The sequence below is a fragment of the Mastomys coucha genome, unplaced genomic scaffold, assembly GCF_008632895.1.
Source record: "Mastomys coucha isolate ucsf_1 unplaced genomic scaffold, UCSF_Mcou_1 pScaffold22, whole genome shotgun sequence".
NCBI classification, from domain to species: domain Eukaryota; kingdom Metazoa; phylum Chordata; class Mammalia; order Rodentia; family Muridae; genus Mastomys; species Mastomys coucha.
In genome coordinates, this window is record NW_022196905.1 from 21578435 (window position 1) to 21602793 (window position 24359).

A 24359-nucleotide genomic window follows, 5' to 3' on the forward strand; every position below is an offset into this window, starting at 1 on the left:
TTATCCTTTATCAGGATTTTATCCCCGATATTATGGATGTGACTGGAGTAGACGAGTGTGCGTGGCATATCCTGTACTTTATGGCTAATATCTACTTATCAGTGAATATATAACATGCAGAGACTGAAGGAATGGCCAATCAATAACCAGCTCAACTTGAAACCCATCCCATGGGCAAACACTAATCCCTGACGTTACTGATACTCTGTTATGCTTACAGGAGTCTAGCATAACTGTCCTCTGAGAGGCTCTACCCATCAGCTTACTGAAACAGACACAGATACTGACAGCCAAATATTGGACAGAGGTCAGGTCTTGTTATGTGTAGCTTTTGCTACCCTGCCAGCCCCCACCCAGAGAATATTGGATCCAAGGATGAAAATCACAGACACACACACAGTTGTTCAGTTTCAACTTGCCTCATTGGCTCAATTGCTGGCCATTATTAACTTCCTGTGACTAGTGTGCCATCCCCAATACTCTTAGCTCAGCACCCTAAATCTGTCCTCAACTTTGGTTGCTCAGTCACCTTTAGTTCCAGCTCAACATCCCCAACCCCTACCAACCCACACACACACACTTACACACATATAGAAGCGGCCTATGACCGCTCCACCCAGATTTCACATGGCTGGTTACCTTTGGTTCCTCTGAAGCATGACAAAAACTCTCCTCTCCTTTCGTCTGCAAGCTTGCCTCCAGAGAACTGTCCCACCTATCCTTCCACCCAGCAACTGGATGGTGGTATCTTTACTGGTAGATCAATAACCAATTGGGGAACAGGACCTTAGCATCAGAACCACCACTAAAAGGTCTCTTATGGAAGAGTAGGAGAAAGGATTGAAGGCCCTAAAGTGCATGGGAACCCCACAGAAGGACCAACAGAGTCAGCTAGCCTGGACCCCTGGGAGCTCTCAGAGACAGAGCCACCAACCAAAGAACATACACAGGCTTGAACAAGGCCCCTGATACACGTGTAGCAGACATGCAGCTCAGTCTCCATGTGGGGCCCCCAATACCTGGAGCTGAGGCCCTCCCTAAAGCTGTAGCCTGACTGTGATATTCATTCCTCAACAGGGCTGCCCTGTCTGGCCTCAATGAGAGAGGACATGCCTACCCTGGCAGAGACTTGATAAGCCAGGGTGAGGGGATACCCAGAGGGGCCTCACCCTCTCAAAGAAGAAGGGAAGGGGATGGAGGTAGGGTCTTTGTGAGGAGGGACTTGGAAGGGGGCAACTTTGATATAAATAATTAATTTTTAAAAAGAATTTATTCAGATTATTACCTTTTAAAACTATGAAAGTTTAAAGAATATTCTACCATGACAATATCACATACTCAATGTAAATGTTAAAAGAGGGAACTGAAGAAAGGTTCACTGGTTAAGAACAGATCTTCCAGAGGATCTGAGTTCAGTTCCCAGGATCCACATCAGGTGACTCATAAGCATTTGCAACTCCAGTACCAGGGGATCCAACTCCCTTTCTTAGCCTCCAAAAGCAACTGCATTCATGTATACAAACCCACGCAAAGATAGACATGCACACACACACACACACACACACACACACACACACAAACACACATACACAATCAAAAAAAACTAAAATACATTTTTTTTTTTTTTTTTTTTGGTTTTTTTGAGACAGGGTTTCTTTGTGTAGCCCTGGCTGTCCTGGAACTCACTCTGTAGACCAGGCTGGCCTCAAACTCAGAAATCCACCTGCCTCTGCCTCCCAAGTGCTGGGATTAAAGGCGTGCACTACCACTACCCAGCTACATTTATTTTTAATAATTGGTTATTTAAGGTTGCTACTATTTTTGCTTGTGACTTGTTGAGTTTTAAAAGCCAGTATATGCCTTTACTTCCTTTTCTTTATGTTTTATGCATATGTTATATTTAAAATTTTTGTAACATAAATTTTACACAGATGGTCTTTCAGTTTTAAGTTGATAACCAATCATATTAAAAAATATTCTGGGCTGGTGAGATGGCTCAGAGGGTAAGAGCAGAGTCTGCTCTTCCGAAGGTCATGAGTTCAAATCCCAGCAACCACATGGTGGCTCACAACTACCCATAATGAAATCTGATGCCCTCTTCTGGTGTCTGAAGACAGCTACAGTGTACTCATTTATAATAATAAATAAATCTTTAAAAAAAAAAATACTCAACATCTTTAGTTCTTTCCTTTCCCTGTATATTTAGACTGTTAACCATGAACAATTCATGTGATTATAGTTATTTATAATATATTTGTCTCTAACTTTTTGTTTTAAGACATAGTTTTGTTATATGGCCTGGGCTGCCCTGGAAGTCACCATGTAGACCAGGCTGGCCTCCAACTTGTCAAGAACTCTGCTTACCCCAGCTTCCCTAGTACTGGGATTAAAAATGTAAACCTCCATGCATCACTATAATAGCAGCAGAAAATCTCACTAACTTCAGTAACAAAGGATATTGTCCAGGATACATTATATAAGGCCACAAAGCAAACGTTACTAAAACTGTATCAGTCCTTAGCACTGCTCTGTCTGCTTCTTCTCCTTCAGGTTTTATGAATTTTTTTTTGTTTTGTTTTGTTTTTGTTTGTTTTTGTTTTTGTTTTTGTTTTCGTTTTTGTTTTGAGACAGGGTTTCTCTGTATAGCCCTGGCTGTCCTGGAGCTCTCTTTGTAGACCAGGCTGACCTAGAACTCAGAAATCCACGTGTCTACGCCTTCCAAGTGCTGGGATTAAAGGTGTATACCACCACCCGGCAGGTTTTGTGAATATTCTATCCACTGTTCAGAGCACAGCAATAAAGTCTCTTTCTGTGTTTGTATGTTATCTATTTCCCCCTTGAATCTGTTGCATTTGGAGTATACATTCTGGGGTCTCACTGCTGGGAACATGTCTGTTCTGGCTGCAATGAGACTAGAAATCAGTGATAGGAAGAAAACTGTAAAATTCACAGCTTGTGAAAATTAAATAAAATACCATTAAACAAACAATTGTTAAAAAATAAACTAAAAGGAGAAATCTCATTTTTTAAACAAGGTCTCACTGTGCAGGTGGAATGGAAAGATACCTACTTTTCATAGATCAGAAGAATTAAAATGTCCATACTGCTCAAGATGATCTATAGATTCAATATTTTGTCTACCAAGATCAGAATAAAATTCTTCACAAATAGAAAAAGGAAATTCTAAAATTTCAGACCATGGGTGCAGAATTCAGAAACAGAAATGTATTCATTCTTCTACACTCACCTAAAACTCCAATTGCCAAGATCACACTGGGTCAAGGATAGATTTTTCAATAAGCAATTCTATGGAAAGTAGATGCCAACATGCAGGAGAATGTTCTGGACCCTTATCTCACTTCAGACTGAAACAAAAATGGGTTAAAAGCTTAAATATAAGACCTTAAACTTGGAAACTATGAGAAGAGAAAATAGGGTAAAATATTCTTCACACCAATCAGGGTAATGATTTTTTTTTTCCATCCAGCTCCCAAACAGGAGTGATAAAAAGTAAACAAGCTGTCCAGAGTGAACAGGAGACCTCCAGAAGGCAAGAGGGTATCTTTGAACTATATATTTAATAAGAGGTCAATATTCTCTGGATTGTCCTTCCTTCAGTCTCTGCTCCATAGTTTGTCTCTGCAACTCCTTTCATGGTATTTTGTTGCCCCTTTTAAGAAGGAACAACGTATCCACACTTTGGTCTTTCTTCTTCTTGGGTTTCTTGTGGTTTGTGGATTGTACTTTGGGTATTCCAATCTTCTGTGCTAATATCCACTTATCAGAGAGTGTATACCATGTGTGTTCTTTTGTTATTGGGTTGCCTCACTCAGGATGATATTCTCCCGATCCATCCATTTTCCTAAGAATTTCATAAATTCATTGTTTTTAATAGCTGAGTAGTACTCCATTGTGTAGATGTACCACATTTTTTTGTATCTATTCCTTTGTTGAGGGACATCTGGGTTGTTTCCAGTTTCTGGGGAATCCTTCCCATATTCAGTCATCAAATCCAGACACTATTGTGGATACCAGCAAGTGCTGGATGACAAGAGCCTGATATAGCTGTCTCCTGAGTGGTTCTGACAGTACCTGATTAATACAGAAGTAGAGGCTCACACACATTCATTGGACTGAGCACAGGGTCCCCAATGAAGGAGCTAGAGAAAGGACCCAAGGAGATAAGGGTTTGCAGCCCCTTAGGACAAACAACAATATGAACTACCTAGTACCCTCAGAGCTCCCAGGGACTGAAACTCCAACCAAAGAATGGGCATGGTGGGACTCATGGCTCCAGTAGGATATGTACAGCAGAGGAAGGCCTAGTCTGTCATCAATGGGAGGAGAGGCCCTTGGCCCTGTGAAGGTTCTATGCCCCAGTGTAGGGGAATGCCAGGACCAGGAATTGGGAGGGGAGGGGAGCAGGGGGAGGGGAGAGGGAACAGGGTTTTGCTTTGTTTTGTTTTGTTTTGTTTCTTCTTCTTTTTGGAGGGGAAACCGAGAAAGGAGATATCATATGACATGTAAATAAAGACAATATCAAATAAAAAAATCAAAAACAAACAAAAAAAGAGGTCAATATTCAAAATATAGAAGGAACCCAAATATGTCAAAAGCAAAGGGCAACAATCCAGGCTGTCAAGATGGCTCAGAAGAGAAGGTAAATGTCACCAGCCTGTGGGCTAGGTTCAGTCCCCAGGGCCTACATGGTTATCAGAGAAACCAGCTCTCACAAGTCATCCTCTGGTCTCCATCCAGGGGCTGTGGAAAGCATGAGCCCTGCCCCACTCCCGCATCACACATGTACAAATAAATGAAGTTTTAAAAATCAAAATCCAACAAATAAGCTCATCTTAAAAATAGGCTAAGGACTCAAGAGGACCTCTCTCGAAGGCACACCCTCAAGTAGCAGCAAGCACACAGAAAGTGCCCATGAGCACTGGCAGAGGAAAGCCAGTCAACACTATAAGGAGATATACCATCCCCAGACTGCATCCTAGTGAGCATTAGGATCATAAGGGCTGTCATCAAAACACATAAAATAGGATGTTCTGGCTAACAAATTGAGTCCAGACTGAAATGACTGGATTTCAAAAGAATATTTCTCTTGTGACATGTTATCTGACCTCACTATTTGTTGGATTATAAAATGCTGATCCTGGCATCCAGCATGTCTGAGTGAATGATATTTTATTTAAATCTTTAAACTATTAAAATATTTTCACTGATAATTTTTGAAAGGTTAAGCAATTGTGTGAAAAACTTTGTGCACATCTATCATCCAAACCCTTCTTTCCCTAAAGAGACAAGTTTTGTTGTTCTTTACTTAGTTGGTTATTTTTCAGTCTTCTATTCTTTATGTGGTTGGTTGGTAGGTGGGTGGGTGGGTTGGTTGGTTGGTTGGCTGGCTGGCTGGCTGGTTGGTTGGTTGCTGGGTTGGCTAGGGGGTTGGTTGATGACTCGTAAGGTAGAATCCAGGACCTAATATATATGAAAAGATTGTTTAAATGGGATTTTCAAGGAACCAGGAAAGAGACCTTCACACTCTTCTCTAAGTTAAAACCTGCCTTAGGGAGCTCAGGCTTTTGAAACACACTACACACTGAGACAGTAAGACCTTGATTCACTACACACATGCGCACATGCACACACACACACACACACACATAGCTATAAGTCTAAGATGAAGGTGCCATTAAGATTTGACACTTGGTAATAGATCTCTGTTAATCTCATGTACAATGACCTTCTCACTGTCTGAAAAAGAAAAGAGAATAAAGATATGGGGAGAGAGAGGAAGAGGTACCCAGCCTACCACAGGCTACCTTCAAGCACTATTACACTGGATATTGGGACTGAAACATATTCTTTTGCAGTGACACAGATGTTTAGTCCACAACATCCTAAGCATAGCTGCCTAGGCATCCACCTGCCAGGGTTCTCCCATCACCTGCATCCTTCAGTTTGTTCCTGCTTCTACCTTCTTTCGGTGGGAACAGAACACTTTATCTGGACCCAGTTGTTTACAGTATGAGATCTGATGGTTTGGTTGGTTTTATAGAAGCCACCTGTATTGGCAAAGGGAATCCCATGTACCCAGTATCTCCCAGGACCGCTGGAGAACTAACTAGCTACACAAACCCTGCCACTCTGACTCTGTGTTCTCCAAAGGCTCCGGCTGCTTCTCCACACTCACTGGTAGAATGGCTCAGGGGTCTGCTTCATACCCTGTCCCAACCCACACTTTCTTCAGACATCAAATATCCCTAGGAGCAATGTGGTGATCACTGAGAGTTGTCACGTGATACTACTGACTCATCAGGGCTCTCTGACCCCCAACATCCTTTATGCATTCCTCTCTCATCTTTTCCTACCCAGTTCAGACAAGATGTGCCTATACTGGGGCCTCTGAGTGAGTGAGCTCTCCACCACTCACCCAAGACTCTTCTGATGATGATGGGGCTCCACATGCAGAACTCAAAGAACACTAGTGAGAGTGAGACATGTGCCCCTCTCGTGTGTGGTCCTTCTGACTTGATATCTTTCCTGCTTTTTTACTTTTATATCATTTGAGTGGTACACTCTTGAATCTAAGACCAGTTAGCCATCTGTTGTAGTTCCATGGAATTCTAGGAGCATTCAAGCACAGAAAAACACTGATCACTGATCAACCAGAAATTTCTATTATGATAGGGATCCTTGCATATGGACTGAGCAGGGCCTGCTGCTCAGTGCCCAAACCCAGATTTGAGCTTCCGGGGCAGCAGCCATCTTCCCTTGGTGATAATTCTGTGCTGCACCTCTCTAGGTTGAGTACAACATGACTAAGGACATGGGAATAGAATGAGATCCTGTATTTGTAAGGCCTGACAAAGTCCCAGCTGTTTCCTACTCGTGCTTGCTGAGGAACTCCACTGTGCCAGCCACCCTGGCAAGACGGTTGCAAAGATAGAATGCACCCTAACAAGAAGGGTGCCCAAGGTCTGTGACTTCAACTCTCATTTCTTCCATCCCGAGCTCTGGCTTACTAATTCACTTCCCATTAGCCAAAGCCCAAGGACTGGAAGTGTGGTAAACTCAAATCAACACAGGTCAACTTCCCAGCGTCCTCTGGGATAGCATCTTTCAGCTCTACCTCCTTCTTAACAGACTCTAGAAACCCACCCCACATTGCTCTGAGTCCTCAGCGACAGTGCCAATGCCTGACTTGCCAGGCTGTGAGGAAACGCAGCACATTCATGGAAGCACACCCACACACACATTCATAAATTCTTTAAAAAAAAAATAAATATAAGGAAAAGTTTGCAAATAAATCTCCTTGGGCATTCTACAGAAGAAAATAAGTCAAGTCAGAAAATGAAAGAATTTGACAAGTGCTGAGCAGCTGGAAGAGAGCAGTACAGTGAAACCCTAGATATTTGGAAGCTCATGCATGAATACTTTAAAATGCATCATTAGTACTCAAAAAGCAAAATACAGAAAGTAAAAGTCTGATGAAAGGAAATTTAAAAGTGATGAATAAGTAATATATGTGTCCACGTTCATGGGCACAGCATGAAAAGAAGCATGATGAAGTCGACAGCGGTAACATTCATTTAATAAACAAAGAGCCACAGTTTCTGTCTACAAAGGAGAGCAGTCCTGAATGATATCCTACAGGCAAGCATACACAGGTTCTTTGCGGAAGAATTCCTACTGAAACGGTTCTCAGAGGCACTCCATCTACTAGACACATAGTCTGAATTATGAACTCATTCTCACAAGTTAGAAAAAATACTATAAGAATACTATTCCTACCTGAGGGGGAATTGGAGGCTGCTCGATACTGACTTCAATTTCCTTTTTTTTTTGTTTCTTCCGAGACAGGGTTTCTCAGTGTAGCCCTGGCTGTCCTGGAACTCACTCTGTAGACCAGGCTGGCCTCAAACTCAGAAATCTGCCTGCCTCTGCCTCCCAAGTGCTGGGATTAAAGGTGTGTGCCACCACTACCTGGCTCAATTTCTTTAAAAGAAAGCCAAATCTTTTGAGCTGGTTTGTAGCTCTGTGACAGATAACTTGCTGGGCTTATACAGAGTCCAGAGTTCAGCTTCCAGCATGACAAAAGCAAAACCAAACCCATTTTTTAAGACTTTGCATTTAGAGATTGGAGAGATTGCTCAGGATTCAAGAGCAGTGGCTGCTTTTCCAGGGAAGAACCTAGCTCAACTCCAGCACCTTGCAGCTGTCTATAACTCCAGTTGCAGGGGATCCAACATCCTCTTCTGGCTTCTGTGGCCTTGTACACACACACACACACACACACACACTGTGTACTTACATATATGCAGGCAAAAACACACAATGGTTTTTTATCTTAAAAAAAGAGTTTTCGCCAGGCAGTAGTGGCTCACACCTTTAATTCCAGCACTTGGGAGGCAGAGGCAGGCGGATTTCTGAGTTCAAGACCAGCCTGGTCTACAGAGTGAGTTCCAGGACAGCCAGGGCTACACAGAGAAACCGTCTCGAAAAAAAACAAACAAACAAAAAAGAGTTTTCATTTCTTCACCCACCACTTTCTTTCTGTGTGTGTGTGTGTGTGTGTGTGTGTGTGTGTGTGTGCTCTTTTTATTTATTTATTTTTATTGGATATTTTCTTTATTACATTTCAAATGTTACCCCCTTTCCCGATCCACCCCACCCCCCAGCCAACACTTTCACTCATACCTTGCACAGCAGGGATAAGTTCCTCTTATCACTTCCTGAGGACACAAGCTAGTGCTGCCGCACTTTGGCCCCCACAGGTACCAACAGGAAGACATCCCTGCCCTTCAAGTCAGTGTTATGGAAGGGACTTCCATAACTTCCCTGCTTTGAGCAGTTTCAGTGTCTTGATTCTCACTATGACATACAGATTTGCAGAATGGAGCTGCTGCCCTAACTACCCAGGGCAGAATGTTAGGCCAGTGTAGGGGCAGCTTATCTGAACCTCAAACAGCACCATACATTGCTTGAGGTGGGGGTCCAGAAGGCATACAGTGAGAGAGATCTAGCCAGGCCAAAGAGAATCTCCCCAAGTTTACCTAGAAAACTAAACTCCAGACCTGGACTCCTGGGCTGAACTTTCACCATTCAGCACTGTGTTCTGGGAATTTTCTACAGAGCTAGTGGTAAATCAAGGGCTTTGTAGACAAATATTGTTTGGTCCTGTCACTGGCAAATGGATAGAGACTGATTCATGAGAACCACAAACATCTGGAGGCCCAGGCCCACCAGTCACCATTGTCATACTGGGCCTCCCCCCAACCCAGATCCACCTCCCTGGAAAAGGGAGGGTCTGGTATGACTGGATCCCTCAGCCTCAGGCAGGAAAGCAAGAAACTGAGATGCAGTCTGTGTCCTTGTCCTGATTACAGGACACTACAAATCTGTTTCCTGACCTGTAAACTGTGAAGGACCCATTGAAGATACTGTAAACTGTGTGTGTGGTGAAATTCAGAATGCTTCAAAGCACCATGGGAACTAACATTGCTCAATCTTTTCATACCCCATGTTTCCCATGAGACACTTATATTTTGTTTCCTGAGGACCTTTTTCACACTTAAATCCTATGAGAGTATGCTGGGGTGGTTTTTTTTTTCTTTCTTTCTTTCTACTTATTTTTTTAAATTTCTTTATGTCAACTTGACACAAACTAGAGTCGTTCAGGAGAATGGAGCTTCATTTGAGAAAATGGCCCTACCAGATTGCCTGTGGGCAAAACTGTGGAACATCTTCTTGATTGGTCATTGGTGGGGGAGGGCCCAGCTCACTATGGGCAGTGCCACTACTGGGCTGGTAGTCCTGGGTGATGTAAAAAAGCAAGCTGTACAAGCTGTGAGTAACAAGCCAGCAAGCAGCATTTCTTTATGGCCTCTGTTTCATCTCTGCCTCCAGGTTCCTATATAGTCAACCCCAGACACAAGTCAACCCTCTCTGCTCTTGCAGGCCATCTTGCCTGGACCATAATTATTGGAGAACCCCCACCCCACCCCCATTAAGGCAAAGTCCCCCATGCCCGGATGACTCTCCAAGGTTAATGAAAAGTGGAGGACTCCTTTTCTCAGCGGGAGCTTACCTTTCTCTGTCTGACCTAATCTGAAGTATCTCTGAGCACAGGCCTTGTGCAGAGCTCTCTGCAAGTGCTGCATACCTCAGCACACAAGTCCCGCTCTGGCTTCCCCACACACGTGATAATTAGGTACTGTACTATGACCAATCAATCTTGACCTCCTACTATGACCTCCTATCTTGCAATCAATCTATTGCAAGATAATTAGGTGCTATCTTGTGACCATTTAGCCCTTTCTACCCCTAAGAGCCCTTATATACCCTATCCCTGAAACACTAAAGTAGACTTGTCACACTACAGTGGTCTCTGGAAGTCCTTCCACCGTACTCACAGCCGTCAGAACCCTGTTCACCCATCCTGCTCCCTTTGTCCTCTCAGGCCAATGGCTAACAATCCCAGGAGAAGGGAGACCCACAATCCTCACTGCCCACTTGCCTTCTTTTGCCCTCTTTGTATTCCCTTCCCTGTCCTCACTGGCACCTTCTTCTGTCCATCCTTTTCTATCCATAGAGAACTATTCCTCCTCCTCCAAAGCTCATTTCCAGAACCAACTTGTAAATAGATACCAGATGCTCTGAAACCTCTTGGCTTGTGATTTCATAGCACTCTTTTGTTTGTTTGTTTGTTTGTTTTTTTGTTTGTTTGTTTTTTCGAGACAGGGTCTCTCTTTATAGCCCTTGGCTGTCCTGCAACTCACTCTGTAGACCAGGCTGGCCTCGAACTCAGAAATCCGCCTGCCTCTGCCTCCCAAGTGCTAGGATTAAAGGCATGTGCCACCACCGCCCGGCCTAAGCAGTGGTTTCTTAAAGATTGTTTGCCTTATAAAATCAAAACCCACATTAACAGTGGAGTAGGGGTGGGTATCTAGAGTGGTGGTTCTGTGCTTAAGAATACTTGCTGCTCTTCCAGGGGACTTGGGTTTGGTTCTTAGCATCTATACCACAGTTTATAACAACCTATAACTCCAGTTCTAGGGGCCCAGTACCTTCTTTTGACTTCTGAGGGCACCAGGCACACATGTAACTCATAGACATACATGCATGCAAAACATGCATATACATAAAAGTATTTTTATTTTTATTTTTATTTATTTTATTTTATTTTGGTTTTTCAAGACAGGGTTTCTCTGTATAGCCCTGGCTGTCCTGGAACTCACTCTGTAGACCAGGATGGCCTCAAACTCAGAAATCTGCCTGCCTCTGCCTCCCAAGTGCTGGGATGAAAGGCGTGTGCCACCACCGCCCTGCAAAAGTATTCTTAAAAACCTTATCAGTGAGTTCCCTAAACTCTGTGATCCTTACCCGTGGCCCCTGAATCTCTTGACTGAGTATAACTATATAAGGTTGCTTAGTAAATGCTGACTCACTGAATAAAGCACAGTGTTGATTTCATAATTTAATTGAAAAAAAAAATCCCATTTGCCAAGAGAAAATCCTTCCTATGAAAACAGGATCTATATAGAAGATCTGCTAACTCATAGTGGCAGCTTGAAGACATTCAACATAATTATCTTTATGACATAGAGAACCCAGGGTTTGAATGTCTCAGGAAACTCAAAACTCTTGAATAATCATGCTTATAATAATAACTTTCCCCTTGGAACATTTTCATCCAGGTAGAGTAAATTAAGTGAATTTTATGTTTCAGATGGCCCAAGCTAGCATTTTCTGCACCACCTAAAAACTGCATTGAGAGAGTAAATTGTCTGTACACATCCTCCTTCTCTCTCCAGCCTTATGCTCTGAGTGAATAGGAGGAGAGAGAAGAGCTAGCAGACAATGTAATGGAAGGATGTATCCTTGAGTCAAGATCTCCCTCCATCCTCCTTAGTGAGGTGTTGTGTCCCTGTCAAGCCATCATGGAAGAGGCAGCCATGTGCTCTGTGGCAAATGCCTAGCACACACAGCACACAGAGCCGTCTCTCTCCTGTTATTCATAGACTTTGCCCCAGCCAGTCACAGTCAAGGTGAGTGTAGAAGTGATTACCCACACGTGAGTGTGGGCACGTGAATGAGCCAGTGGGTGGGCGAGCGTGCATGAGTACAAGTCAGTGTGCAAGCTTGTGTTTTCTCAGCCCTCTTCCACGACTCTGTCTCTGAATTTGCCTCCCATATTATCTTCCCCAGCCCTCTGTGCATCCGATTAAAATTCCATACTCCCCTACCTAAAGTCATCCAGTTCCCCTTCCTTCCCACTGGCAGCCACCGCACTGTGAAGATTCTATATTCCCAGCCCCCAACACACCTTGACCCCTATGAGCTTAACTTCAGCAGAGCCCACACAGGCAGTCTTATGTCTTGTGCCCTAGCAGGTCCTTCTTCTACTCAGAATTTTTGGGTCTCCAGTGCACCTATAGCTTGGTGTGTTTCTAGAGAATGCAAGCTTCCCCTGTAAAGAATAGGAGGAGTGACCTCACGTACCCTGTTCTGGGTCATACTCCCCAGGCAGATAGGTTCCTATCTGAGAATCTGCTTAAATGTGGGCTGAGCCTGTCGGGTCTACTGCAGGGGTTCTAAGACATTACATTCAAGTTAGATAACAAGAGGGATGCTCAGTTTCAACCCTCTCAAGCTTTCACTTGAGCTGGCTCCATATACATAGCAATAGATCCCTCTTCACAGCACTTAACCATCCTCCACCTACTCTTGTTAGGGGAGTAATGGATGCACAAGAAGGTCTCTTGTTTCCTTTCTTCCTATGTGGCCATGTATTGTCCCCTTTACAATGGCCACTCTTCAATTTGCTTTTCCAGCTGAAGATACTGCAGTCACCATCAGGTCCCCTCTAGCTCCCCCTGGGCCTTTGTAGGTCTCTGCTTTGATGTGCTCTCTCATTTGTTTGAATACCACTGCCTCCAGATTCTTGCAGCCTTCAATTGAGGGACCAGCTGGGTGGCCTTGCTCTTTTATGCAGAAGTGTTGAGAAAGACCTGTCAAACCCTGGGGATAATTAGCCTTTATTTCTTCTCATTCAGAGAGATTGTCACTCAGCACAGATGTGGCCTGAGGATGGCTGCTTCTCTGACCCCCTACATTATGGTTACCTGGTGGGTTTGGAATCCAATTTCCATCTTCACAGTCCTTGCTTGAAATGGGACCATTGTTGCTTCACAAGACAGTATTTCTTCAAGGAATATAACTATTGTCTAACTGTTTGGTGATAGTTTGGAAGCTTGCAGATAAGCAAATAATCCTTGTTGGGAAGAGGAGTAAAAATATTAAGATGGGCTTATGGTCCTCCCATGGTCAGAGTAAGTGGTACAGATGTCTCCTTTAGACGTTTATTTGCAGATCTTCGTAGATTCACAGGACTTTTTACAAAGATAGTCCAGAGAAGTTCCAAGAATACATCACCCGGAGATAGCATGGAAAGCAAAAGGAGATGCTGGTCAGTGTGTATGTAACTGTCTTGTTAGCAGGCCTGAAGCTACGTGGACAGTGCAATTTATGTCTGGTTCAGTTCACAGTATAAGCATCTCTTTCCGTTATCCCTTTAGGCATAGGTCCCCTTAACCTCACAACTCTAGAAACCACACATCTGTTTCCTAAGTATCACAGCAAAAGAGAAAGAAAAGCAATGCTCAGGTAGCAAAGACTTGAAGATGCATCTCACCAACTACAACATGAAGGTGGTAAGTGCATGGAAAGGTTAGAGCACCATTGTCCAGAGGATGTGCAAGTTAGTGAGACACAACACTGCTCTCCTCTCAACATAGCTACAGTCATCAGAGCGATGACCCCAGATGACCAGCAGTTGCAGAATGAGAAACAGAGCAGCCAGTCTGAGAGTTATCTTGGCCACCTCTGTACTTTTAAGATTTTATTCTGTCACTGTCACATACTATCTCCAAGTGGCAAGCAATTCATTCTTATCATTCTTACCTATAGCCAGTGCACCACCATACTCAAGAAGATTAACAAAATAATGCTTTCCACAGGTACTGTCATTTGGATGAATCTGGAGTAGGCCTGGACACTGGACTCATAACTGACATTGTGGGTGAGAACCCTAGAGTCCAAACAGAGCTGAGCCTCACACTTGAGAAGCCTTCTGCAGAGGCAGCCAAAGCATCCACTGAATACAGCTTGTGTTTCCTGTACTCTGTGACCAATTCAAGTGTTTCATGGTGGTCACCATATGCCGTGCCCAGAGCACTGGCATGTCTGTCTCTGCTGTACTGATACTCAGAAGCCTCTGTCCCCTTCTGCCCCTGTCCACATAATCATGTGTCCCCAGGAGAACCTTCTCTACTGTCCCAGAGTCCTGAGCCTCACTATACCATCACACCCACCACTGAATTTTAACTTCTTGTGGAAACCTCCCTGATGCCTGCCATCTCTCTGAGCTCTGGTACACACAAAGTGCCCAGTAACCTTTAGAGGGTAAGCCCTCAGCAAGCCTGCTGAGAACAGTGCTTGTTTAGCTACATTTTGCAGCTGATGAAAGACAGAGCTATGCAGCCTGGATTCCCGACTGACGTGGCATGTGGACTTTCATCTTCATGAGATAGGCAGAGAGCTGCTGTGGAATAACACCCAAAACACACAATTTTCAAACTCAACCTCTGTCCAGGCCCACCACCACTACTCATAGGTTGAAGTCAGAACTTTCCAGATGTTTGTGATGGCCTTTGTCTTAAATGTTGCCAGGAGGAAGAGTCAAACTTGGGCTAAGAATAAAACGAACAGCAAAAATAGAAGCCAGCAACTTGAGGTACAAAGGCAGCTGAGGTTCACACTGCAGGTAGAGATCTAAGAACAACAAAACAAAGGTTCTAGCTGTGACCACAGCTCAGTGCCCATCTGAGATAGACCTGGAACTCCCATACACATCTTAGTAAGCACACTGGGACCCTTATTGTTTTTATGAATTAAGAACATGAACGCAAACCATGAAAGGGCCCAGTGGAGAAGAAAAAAAACTTTGAAAATACCATTGGCTCAAACACATGGAAGGCAAAGTTTCCAGGGATAGGAAATAAGAAATGACATGTATCCTGATTAGTTTCTACTGGCAACTTGACACAATGTAAAGTCATCTGGGAGAAAGGAACCTAGTTTAAGAACTGTCTACATCAGATAGGGCTGTGTCCATATCTATGGGGCATTTTCTTGATTGTTAATTGATGTAGGAGAGCCCAGTCCACTGTAGGCAGGTGACCTGGGCTACATAAGGAAAATAACTAAGCACAACCCAATAAGCAAGCCAGTCAACAGCATTCTTGTAGTGGCCAATTAGCTAACTGCTTTGCTCCCGGTGGGTTGAGCCCAAGAGCTCTCTGGATTCGTGAAAGAAAACACACACACTTTAGCTTAAATTTGATATGCCAAAGTAAAGGACCAGGCTTGGGTTCTAAGCAGGACCAAGTAGAAATCAAGCACTGAGCTTTGAGAGCTTTTATATCCCTATGCCTTTGACAGCAGTGAGGGGCAGCAGTAGGCAGGCATGAGTAGCAGCTGGTGGCACCCCCCAGGGTCACAGCTCTTGTGCAGGCTGTGAGGGCTGGTGGCACCTCCCATGGTCACAGCTCTTGTGCAGGCTGTGAGGGCTGGTGGCACCTCCCAGGGTCACAGCTCTTGTGCAGGGTGTGAGGGCTGGTGGCACCCCCCAGGGTCACAGCTCTTGTGCAGGCTGTGAGGGCTGATGGCACCTCCCAGGGTCACAGCTCTTATGCAGGCTGTGGGTGAGGGCTGGTGGCACCTCCCAGGGTCACAGCTCTTGTGCAGGCTGTGGGTGAGGGCTGGTGGCACCTCCCAGGGTCACAGCTCTTGTGCAGGCTGTGAGGACCTCACGGCTCTTAACTCCACAGGTGCTACAACTCTCAGGGCGGCCGAGGAAGCTGTGCTACTCAGTCCTTTGCAGCTCACTGTAGCTTCTGGGCTAAGGTGCTGGGATTTCCTCAGTCCTTAGCAGCTCTCAGTAAGTGCTGTGACTCCGCATAGGCAGTGTTGCAGCTTGCTATATCTACTGTCATGGCTGCCACCACACGGGAGATAGCTCTTCTCCATCCTTTGCTGCCCGCCCGAGGTTCCTGTAGCTGCCAGCCACCAGTCCTCTCGTAGTCCCACCTCTTCTGTAGCTATCAGCCTAGCTGGATTTGCTGGATTTTGCAGCTCGGCCTACTGAGCCTTTGGCTCCTCCTCTGCTGCTTGTCAAGACGGGCTGATAGTTCTCACAGCTCTGCTCTGGTTCCTTGTCCAGGCTGTGTGCCGTGTAGGTCCCACACTTCTGCTTCTGCTTCTTGTCAGGGCCTTATGGTTCCCATGGCTCCACTTCTTCTACAGGTCAAAGCAGCCAGCAAACCCACTTCTGAGCACTTGTCTACCAGCCCCTCCCCACTGCTTTGTTTCCCAGTGGATACCAGAGCAGCAGTCCACTCTACTGCTCCTGAAGTTGACTGTGTCTAGAGATCTGCTAACTGATACTGCTGGCCTTGAGTCTCCACTGTCACGGCCATCACTGCCATACTGGCTTTATTCCCCTGCTTCCTCATGTTACCAGCTCAGCCCACTCTACTAAAAGTAAAGGAGAGAAGCCTTCCGTTGGCCCAGGGTTGCCACATCAGGGTAAATGATGCATGATGTCTGCCAGCCAACTCTCCAACTAAGCCCAACAGCCTGGTTATACAGCCGGAGGAGGAGGACCAATAGCAACAGTCTTAGCAACCCTTCTGCTAGGCCACCAGGGAACATGCTCTCAAAAACTATATATTGAAAAAAAAAAAGTCACATTCATGATTTAAGTATCAGAGTGGCAGGCTGACAAATGGTTCTTACTTCCTGTGAGAGATGAATTGGTGAAGGCAGAGTTTTTTTCCAGCCCACCCCCACCCCTACCCCAAGAATAACTTGATAGTTGTCCTGAAAGTTTAGATAAGAGAAAAAGGTCCCCGGAATCCATCTACCACATGCCACCAAGGAAATAAATTTAACCTCTCCTCCCAGGCTTTCTCCAAGGCAAGCACATTATTCTTCTGAAGTCAATACAATTTGTCCTGCCGGCATTTTTCTCTATGGCAGGTCTCAGGCAGTGGCTATTTTTACTTAAGGCGTAACCTTTCATTAGGCAGAATTTCCATATTTATTTATTTCCCTTGGTGCTGGTGATAGAAAGTGCATTTCTGGATTTTTACTGCAATACGGTTGCCCAGAAAACAAAACTGCTAGCCATGTCCCCAGGGTGCCACATCCCCAGAGCCTGTGATGTTTGCATCAACCTTCATATAGATTTCCCTGTCGTCAGGGCAATTGCTGTTTACACTGTATTGAGAAGCAGACATAGCTGGACTCTACCATGGCCGTCTCCAGGCAACAAACAGCTAGACCAGGCCGCTCAACCCACCCAGACCCAGCCCTGCGTGTAAATAGTAACTTCTGCCCAAATTAAAAGCTTGCTTGCTTGCTTGTGGCCTCCCTCTTTTCCAGGAGGTACCAAGTGAGAGGCTAGCGGCTGACTGGCTGGCATATCCCTAGCATCAACTACTACGGAAGAGGATGATAGTTTTGGTAGGGAAACTTACCCTCAGGGCTCAGATGGGATGTCCAAAGGAAGATGGTGATGCATGCTTGTTCACAGCAGCCTTGAAAGATTAATGACTATGGGAGTTTATTTTGATCATGTGTTTGGTTTGTTTATTGAGGCAGGGTCTCTCTTTTTAGAGCTGACTGTCCTGGAGCTAGCTATAGAGGCCAGGCTGGCCTAGAACTCACAGAAATCCTCCACCTTCCCAAGTGTTGGGATCAAAGGCATGCACAACCACACCCTGCTTGGATTAACATTTTAAGAGTCTATTTTGATTTGCTACTCAGCCCTGGCTGGCCTTGAGTTTGTGATGATGCTCTGGCCTCTGCCTCCCAGGCTGCCCATTATCCACATCACTCTTGCATACCAAATATTTTGCTGACTGAACTATCTCCCCATCCCCCAGCATTGTGGTTTTTAAGTTCTAAAACTCTGCTGATTGTAATGTTCTCTTGAACACTCCCATACATGCTCCTCCCATACTCCCTGGGCTACAGGAGATGTCCCCACTGCCAAGCCATTTGAAGCCAGTCTGATGGCTGTGTATAGAGTTAATTAGGATGATCCCTTCCCACCTTGGATGAAGCCCTCCATGAATATCAGCACACACACACACTTATTCCTGCTTCCCTTTCCTGATGTTCACACCCCAGGCTTTCCTAGAATCCCTCAAGTCTCCCAGGGGTGGCAGGATTCCCCAGGAAGGCATTGTGTCTTAAAGGAACAATGCACCACAGAAGTCCAGTAGGAACTCCATAGATAACCAGGTTGCAGAGGCAGAGGAAGACACATAGTTGAAACAATGGGGAGGCATCAGAGAGAAGTCTCAGAGAAGACATGATGGGGGCTGGAGAGGCGACACCACCATGGGGAAGAGCAGTAGTATGGGAAAGTTAATTGCTAGGACACTTCTAGCTGAAGCCTCCAGCTGCACAGGGTGGCTGTTCATGGATGTGGGAAGGGGCCTTTGACTAGCCTTACTATTCCCAAACCTTGCAGCTACTACTTATTCCTGGGATTAGGAACTGAAGGTCACATCTGCACTAGAGATACTTTGCCCAGCTAAGCCAGAGTACTAGCTGGAGCCAAATGTCCCATAAAAAGATCTATAGGAAAACTGACACATCCAAGAGCCCTTCTAGAGAATCCCTGAAGCTCTCTGCAGCAATCTGCAGCTCTCTGCCACTCTTATGGTGGCTGAGAGGAGACTCTTCTACTCAAGGGTTTTCTGGGTCCATCTGGAAAATGTGTAGTTTATGCTCCTCTATTCTCTCTCAGCCCCCTTTACCACCCCTGTCTGCCATGCCCTCCACTCCAATCCCCCAGCCTCCCCTTTCCCCTGGAGTTACAAATGACTCAAGACAGACAGTAAAGGAAGGGAGGACTGGCCTCGGACACTCACCATGAACTGAAGTTCTACCTCTATGCATACAGATATGCAGTCATGGACAAGTTGCTCAACTTCTCTGAAGCTGTTTGTTTCCCTGCACTGTGGCATGCCCACCCGGGCATTCAAAAGGAAGCTAAGTTCAAGATAAACATGGAAGAAAGGATTCAACACAGGGCCTGCTGGCTGTGACCTTAGTGCCACATAAGCTCCCCCCAGCCCATAAGCCCTACACTGGACACCAATAATGACTCAGATGGAAACCCCTCCTTCCAGGAAACCAAAAAAGAGTATACTATCCCCAGACACATTCAGCAGACTCTTAAAGCCAAGGCTGGCATGTGGCACAGGGGATAGAATAGTTTTCCCTCTGAGGTTGCTAATACGCTGCAGGCAGGGGAGAAGTAGAAACTAGAAACCACTGGACCAGATTAGGTGCATCCTCTCTCACAAAGGCCAGACAAGGCAGCCCTGCTGGGGAACGGATTCCACAGTCAGAGGACTTGATATGCCATGGTAGAGGGATATCCAGGGGGGCCACACTTTCAGAGGAGAAGGGGATAGGAGGGGGATGGAAGGAAGGTCTCAGTGAGGGCAGGCCTGAGAGTGGGGGCAGCACTTGGGATGGAAAGAAAGAAGGAAGGGGGGAGGAAGAAAGAAAGGGAAGAAGAAAGAAAGGAGAGAGAGAAAGAAAGAAAGAAAGAAAGAAAGAAGAAAGGGAAGAAAGAAGAAAGAAAGGGAGGAAGAAAGAAAGAAGGAGAGAGAGAGAAAGAGGGGGGAAGAGAGGGGAGGGAGGGAAGGAAGGAAGAAAGAAAGAAAGAAAGAAAGAAAGAAAGAAAGAAAGAAAGAAAGAAAGAGAAAGAGAGAGAAAGAAAGAAAGAAAGAAAGAAAGAAAGAAAGAAAGGAAGGAAGGAAGGAAGAAAGAAAGAAAGGAAGGAAGACAGATAGACAAACTGCTGGACCAGCAGGAAACGAATGTCTGAATCACAGCCAGTGCTTAATTAGTACTTATCCTGCCCAAATGTTAAATACTGTCAACATATCACCTTGATTTGCTATCAAAACATGCCTGCCTGCAACAAACCCAGCGTTCAGCCTATTTCCCAGTTAAAGAGTATGAGACCCATTAAACACGCCAAGGTAGTGAGTAGCCAAGTCAGGTACTGACCTAGCTCATCCACCACTTGTTCACACCCCTCACCACCCGCTACACTGCTCTAATGTATTGTTTTGTAGCCAACATAAAATGCATCTCACGGGTGCAGCCGGCAGGTACCATCCACCAGCCTTTGGGAGACGATGGCCTGATTCTGCCTATGCCAAGGAGAGCGAATAGGGTCTGAGGAATCAAGATTATAGGAGAGGCAGTCCAGTTAGGAGGCAATGGTGTAATGGGGAGACACGTGAAAGTTTAACACCATCATGGTCTGAGGAGAGTGTGAGAAAAAGGTCGAACTGGGCATGCTAATATACACCTGCATCTTAATGACGGTTACCCCTTGTCAGCCTGAAACACATCACTTTTCAATTAGGACTTTTCCTTTCTCTCTTATCCCTGAGATAGCACATTAATGTTAATATCACTATATTAAAGCATAAATCACTTTAAAAGCCCCACCATGCTTAAAAATTTGAACACATTAAAGCTTCACCCTCTTTAAAATACCCCAGGCCCTCTAAAAATACAAAATCACTTTTAAAAGTTCAAGCCATGGGCTGGAGAGATGGCTCAGTGCTTAAGAGCTCTGACTGCTCTTCCAATGGTCCTGAGTTCAAATCCCAGCAACCACATGGTGGCTCACAACCATCTGTAATGGGATCTGATGCCCTCTTCTGGTGTGTCTGAAGAGAATGACATACATAAAATAAATAAATCTTAAGCCTTCCGCTCCAGAAAGGAGCGGGGCCAGAGCAAGCAAGCAGGGCTGGAAAAAACAAAAATAAATAAATAAATAAATAAATAAATAAATAAATAGTTCAAGTTATTTAGCTGTGGTCTCCTGTAAAGATGAAAAATTAAATTAAATAGCTTCTCATTTCAAGAGGAAAGAACCAGGGCACAGTGACAATCTGAACCAAGAAAAATCAAACTCTAAAGGTGCAAATGACTCAACGTCTAATTATCTGGGATTCACTCACGATCTTCTGGGATCCTCCAAGGGGCTTGAGTCATATCTCTAGCCCCACACTCTGGGACACACACTGTTTGGATTCTCGGCTCCTGCCGGGTCCACTCCAAGGCTGCTGCAGTTCTCGGTGGTTATCCCATGGAGCAACTTCAAAACGCTGGGGCCTTCTGCTGCTTTCCACTTTCACCAATAGCCTCTCAGAGATTCCCTTCATGGTGCCAAGGCACAATTTCTTTGCATGACCCCTTCAGTCCTGGGCTTTCAATAGCTATTGAGGCTATCTATACCTTCATCATTGGCCTTTCACAGTGCCAAGTCTCAGCTGCTCCCCATGACCCCTTCATGCCTTCAAAACTAGTACCACCTGGGTGACTCTTGCATTACCAAGATCAGCTGCCAGACCAAGGTACAACTTTGGCCTCCTCTATAACACAGCTTCTGTGTGCTAACTCTCAGGAAAGACTTTCTGGAAGATTTCATCTTGAGGAAGCTTGTCTCCATCATAGCTGATTCTTCAACAGCAGCTGACCAGCATCCATTGTCCCAGCAAAACAATGACTTTGGTCTTTTGTTAATCACAGGCAATTAACTCTTCAGCCCCAGCTGACCAGAGCCACAGATTCTTCACATAAAAGGCCTGGTAGAGCCTTTGCTTCCCTATGAAAGCTCACAAGCCAGGCCTCCATCTTCTGTACTGTTCTCAACAGTCTCAGCTTCCAAGCTCCTACAGAACAACTCACTGCACTCTAAACTCTTCTAGCCCAAAAGTTCCACAATCCTCCCCAGCTCACAAGGTCTGTCTGGACGGGAGAAAAGCCAAGCACTTGCCAAGCATTCCCTAGAATTCCCTGCAGCTCCTGAACTGAACTGACTGGAATCAGACTGAAGTAGGAACCAAAACACAGCCAACCAGATAAGACAGGCTGGAAGAGGAAAGTAATTTACAAAGCTGGTAGCTCTGAAGGCTGGCATGTGGCTCTTGATGGCTACACCATCCCACATCATCAAGGTGATTTAGATAAAGAGGTCAATTGTGAGTGAATTCCTGTGTAACCAGGACCTGAGCAGAAACTAGAGGGCAGGTCTGGAACATTCCATAGTCCAGGCTTTATCCAACAGCCTGTGGTGACCTCTCTGAATGAGATGAGAAGGAGCTTAATTCCCACAGACCATCCCACTAGAGTGCAGATGGGTATGGACTCCCCCCCCCCCATCTCTTCTTGCCCACTAATCCTTTCCTTGCCATGTCCAAAAGTCAGATACATCCCAGTGACCCAACTCCATCCCGGTGTTTCCCTTTCTCTGAACACCCAGCTAAGGCAGGGTTTCTAATCCACCTGTGTGGATTAGAATCAATCAAATTGTCTTCAAATGTTTAGGCTGTCGCATATCAGCATCTTACAAAATGCAATAAAATAAAGTAGAAGAATAAGATGAACAAGAAGCTAACTCATACAAAATACAAATTCAAGAATGTTAAGAGGCTGGAGAGATGGCTCAGTAGCTAAGAGCACTGACTGCTCTTCTGAAGGTCCTGAGTTCTATTCCCAGCAACCACATAGTGGCTCACAACCATCCGTAATGAGATCTGATGCCCTCTTCTGGTGTAGCTACTAGATAGTAGCTACAGTGTACTTATATACAATAAATAAATCTTTAAAAAAAATGTTAAGTGAAATTTCTCCAATTGTACATCATTGTAGGTTTGTTGATGTTGTGGGAAGTGACACAGAAATTCACCATGGTAACAACTGACAAAGTTGTCACCGTGGTGAAGTTCTCACAGTGACACAGGCAAAACACTGACATTCCAACCCCAGAGTATCTGAGGAATCCTTACATGCTGGTCCTTATGTAAGCCTTGAAAACCACAATCTGCTTTCCATTTCTGAAATTATCATTGCAGAAATATTGTCATCTAGCCTCATAAATTATGCAAGAAAAGGAAGTAAGACATTCAAACTAGAAAGTGCATTGGTCAGTTTTTTGTAGTGATGAATATTCCTTCACATACACACACACACACAAAAATTTAAAGGAAATGCCTTCCTCACTGTCCTATTGCTGTGAAGAGTCACCATGGCCAAGGCATTTGAGTGGGAGCTTGCTTACAGTTTCAGAGGTTAGAGCATTGCCATTATGATGGGGAGCATGGCACTGGAGCAGTAGTTGAGAGCTACATCCTGATTTGCAGGCAGAGACACTGGGCCTGATGTGGGCTTTTAAAGCATCAAAACCCAACCCCAATGGCACACGTCCTCTTACAAAGCCACACCCACTCCAACAAGGCCACACCTTTTGCTGTAAATTATTAACATTACTCTAACTGCTCCATTTCTCACTACCAGTCTTAATGTCCTGGATTCCCAAATGGAAGACACACATAGCCTTATATTTAATACACCTTAGTAAGCTCAGTGGCTAGGCACTTCCAAACCTCCCCACAGCTAACACACTCTCCCCTCTAATATTCCTGAATTATTACTTACTAAAATTTATATTCTATCCTGGCTGTCCCAAACCCAGGCCTGTAGCCCCCCTGGGCCACGATCCCCGACTCTTACATGTTGGCTGTCTCCCTGTCCTGCACTTCTCAACCTGATCTTTCTGCTTTCCCAGCATGGCTTCTTCTTTTCTTCCTCAGTCAGTCTCCTTGCCCTCAAATCCTAAAGTCCCGCCTCTGTCTCCCTGCCCAGCTTTTGGCCACTGGCAATCTTTCATGTGGGATTCTTTTTTTTTTAATATATCTTTTATTTATTATAAGTACAATGTAGCTGTCTTCAGACACACCAGAAGAGTGTGTCAGATCTCATTACGGGTGGTTGTGAGCCACCATGTGGTTGCTGGGATTTGAACTCAGGACCTTTGGAAGAGCAATTGGTGCTCTTACCCGCTGAGCCATCTCACCAGCCCTCATGTGGGATTCTTATGCAGTTTTGGAAACCTAATTAACATTATACAAATCCATAACATTTCCTCCTTTTTGTCCATTAAAAAGGCCTTTTCACAGCCAGGTGGTGGTGGTGCATGCCTTTAGTCCCAGCACTTGAGAGGCAGAGGCAGGCAGATTTCCAAGGCGGATTTCTGAGTTCGAGGCCAGCCTGGTCTAAAAAGTGAGTTCCAGGACAGCCAGAGCTATACAGAGAAACCCTGTCTCAGGGGAAAAAAGAAAAAGAAAAAAAAAAAAAGGTCTTTTTGCTCAGATATACACTTTATTCCTTCCTTTTGAATCTTT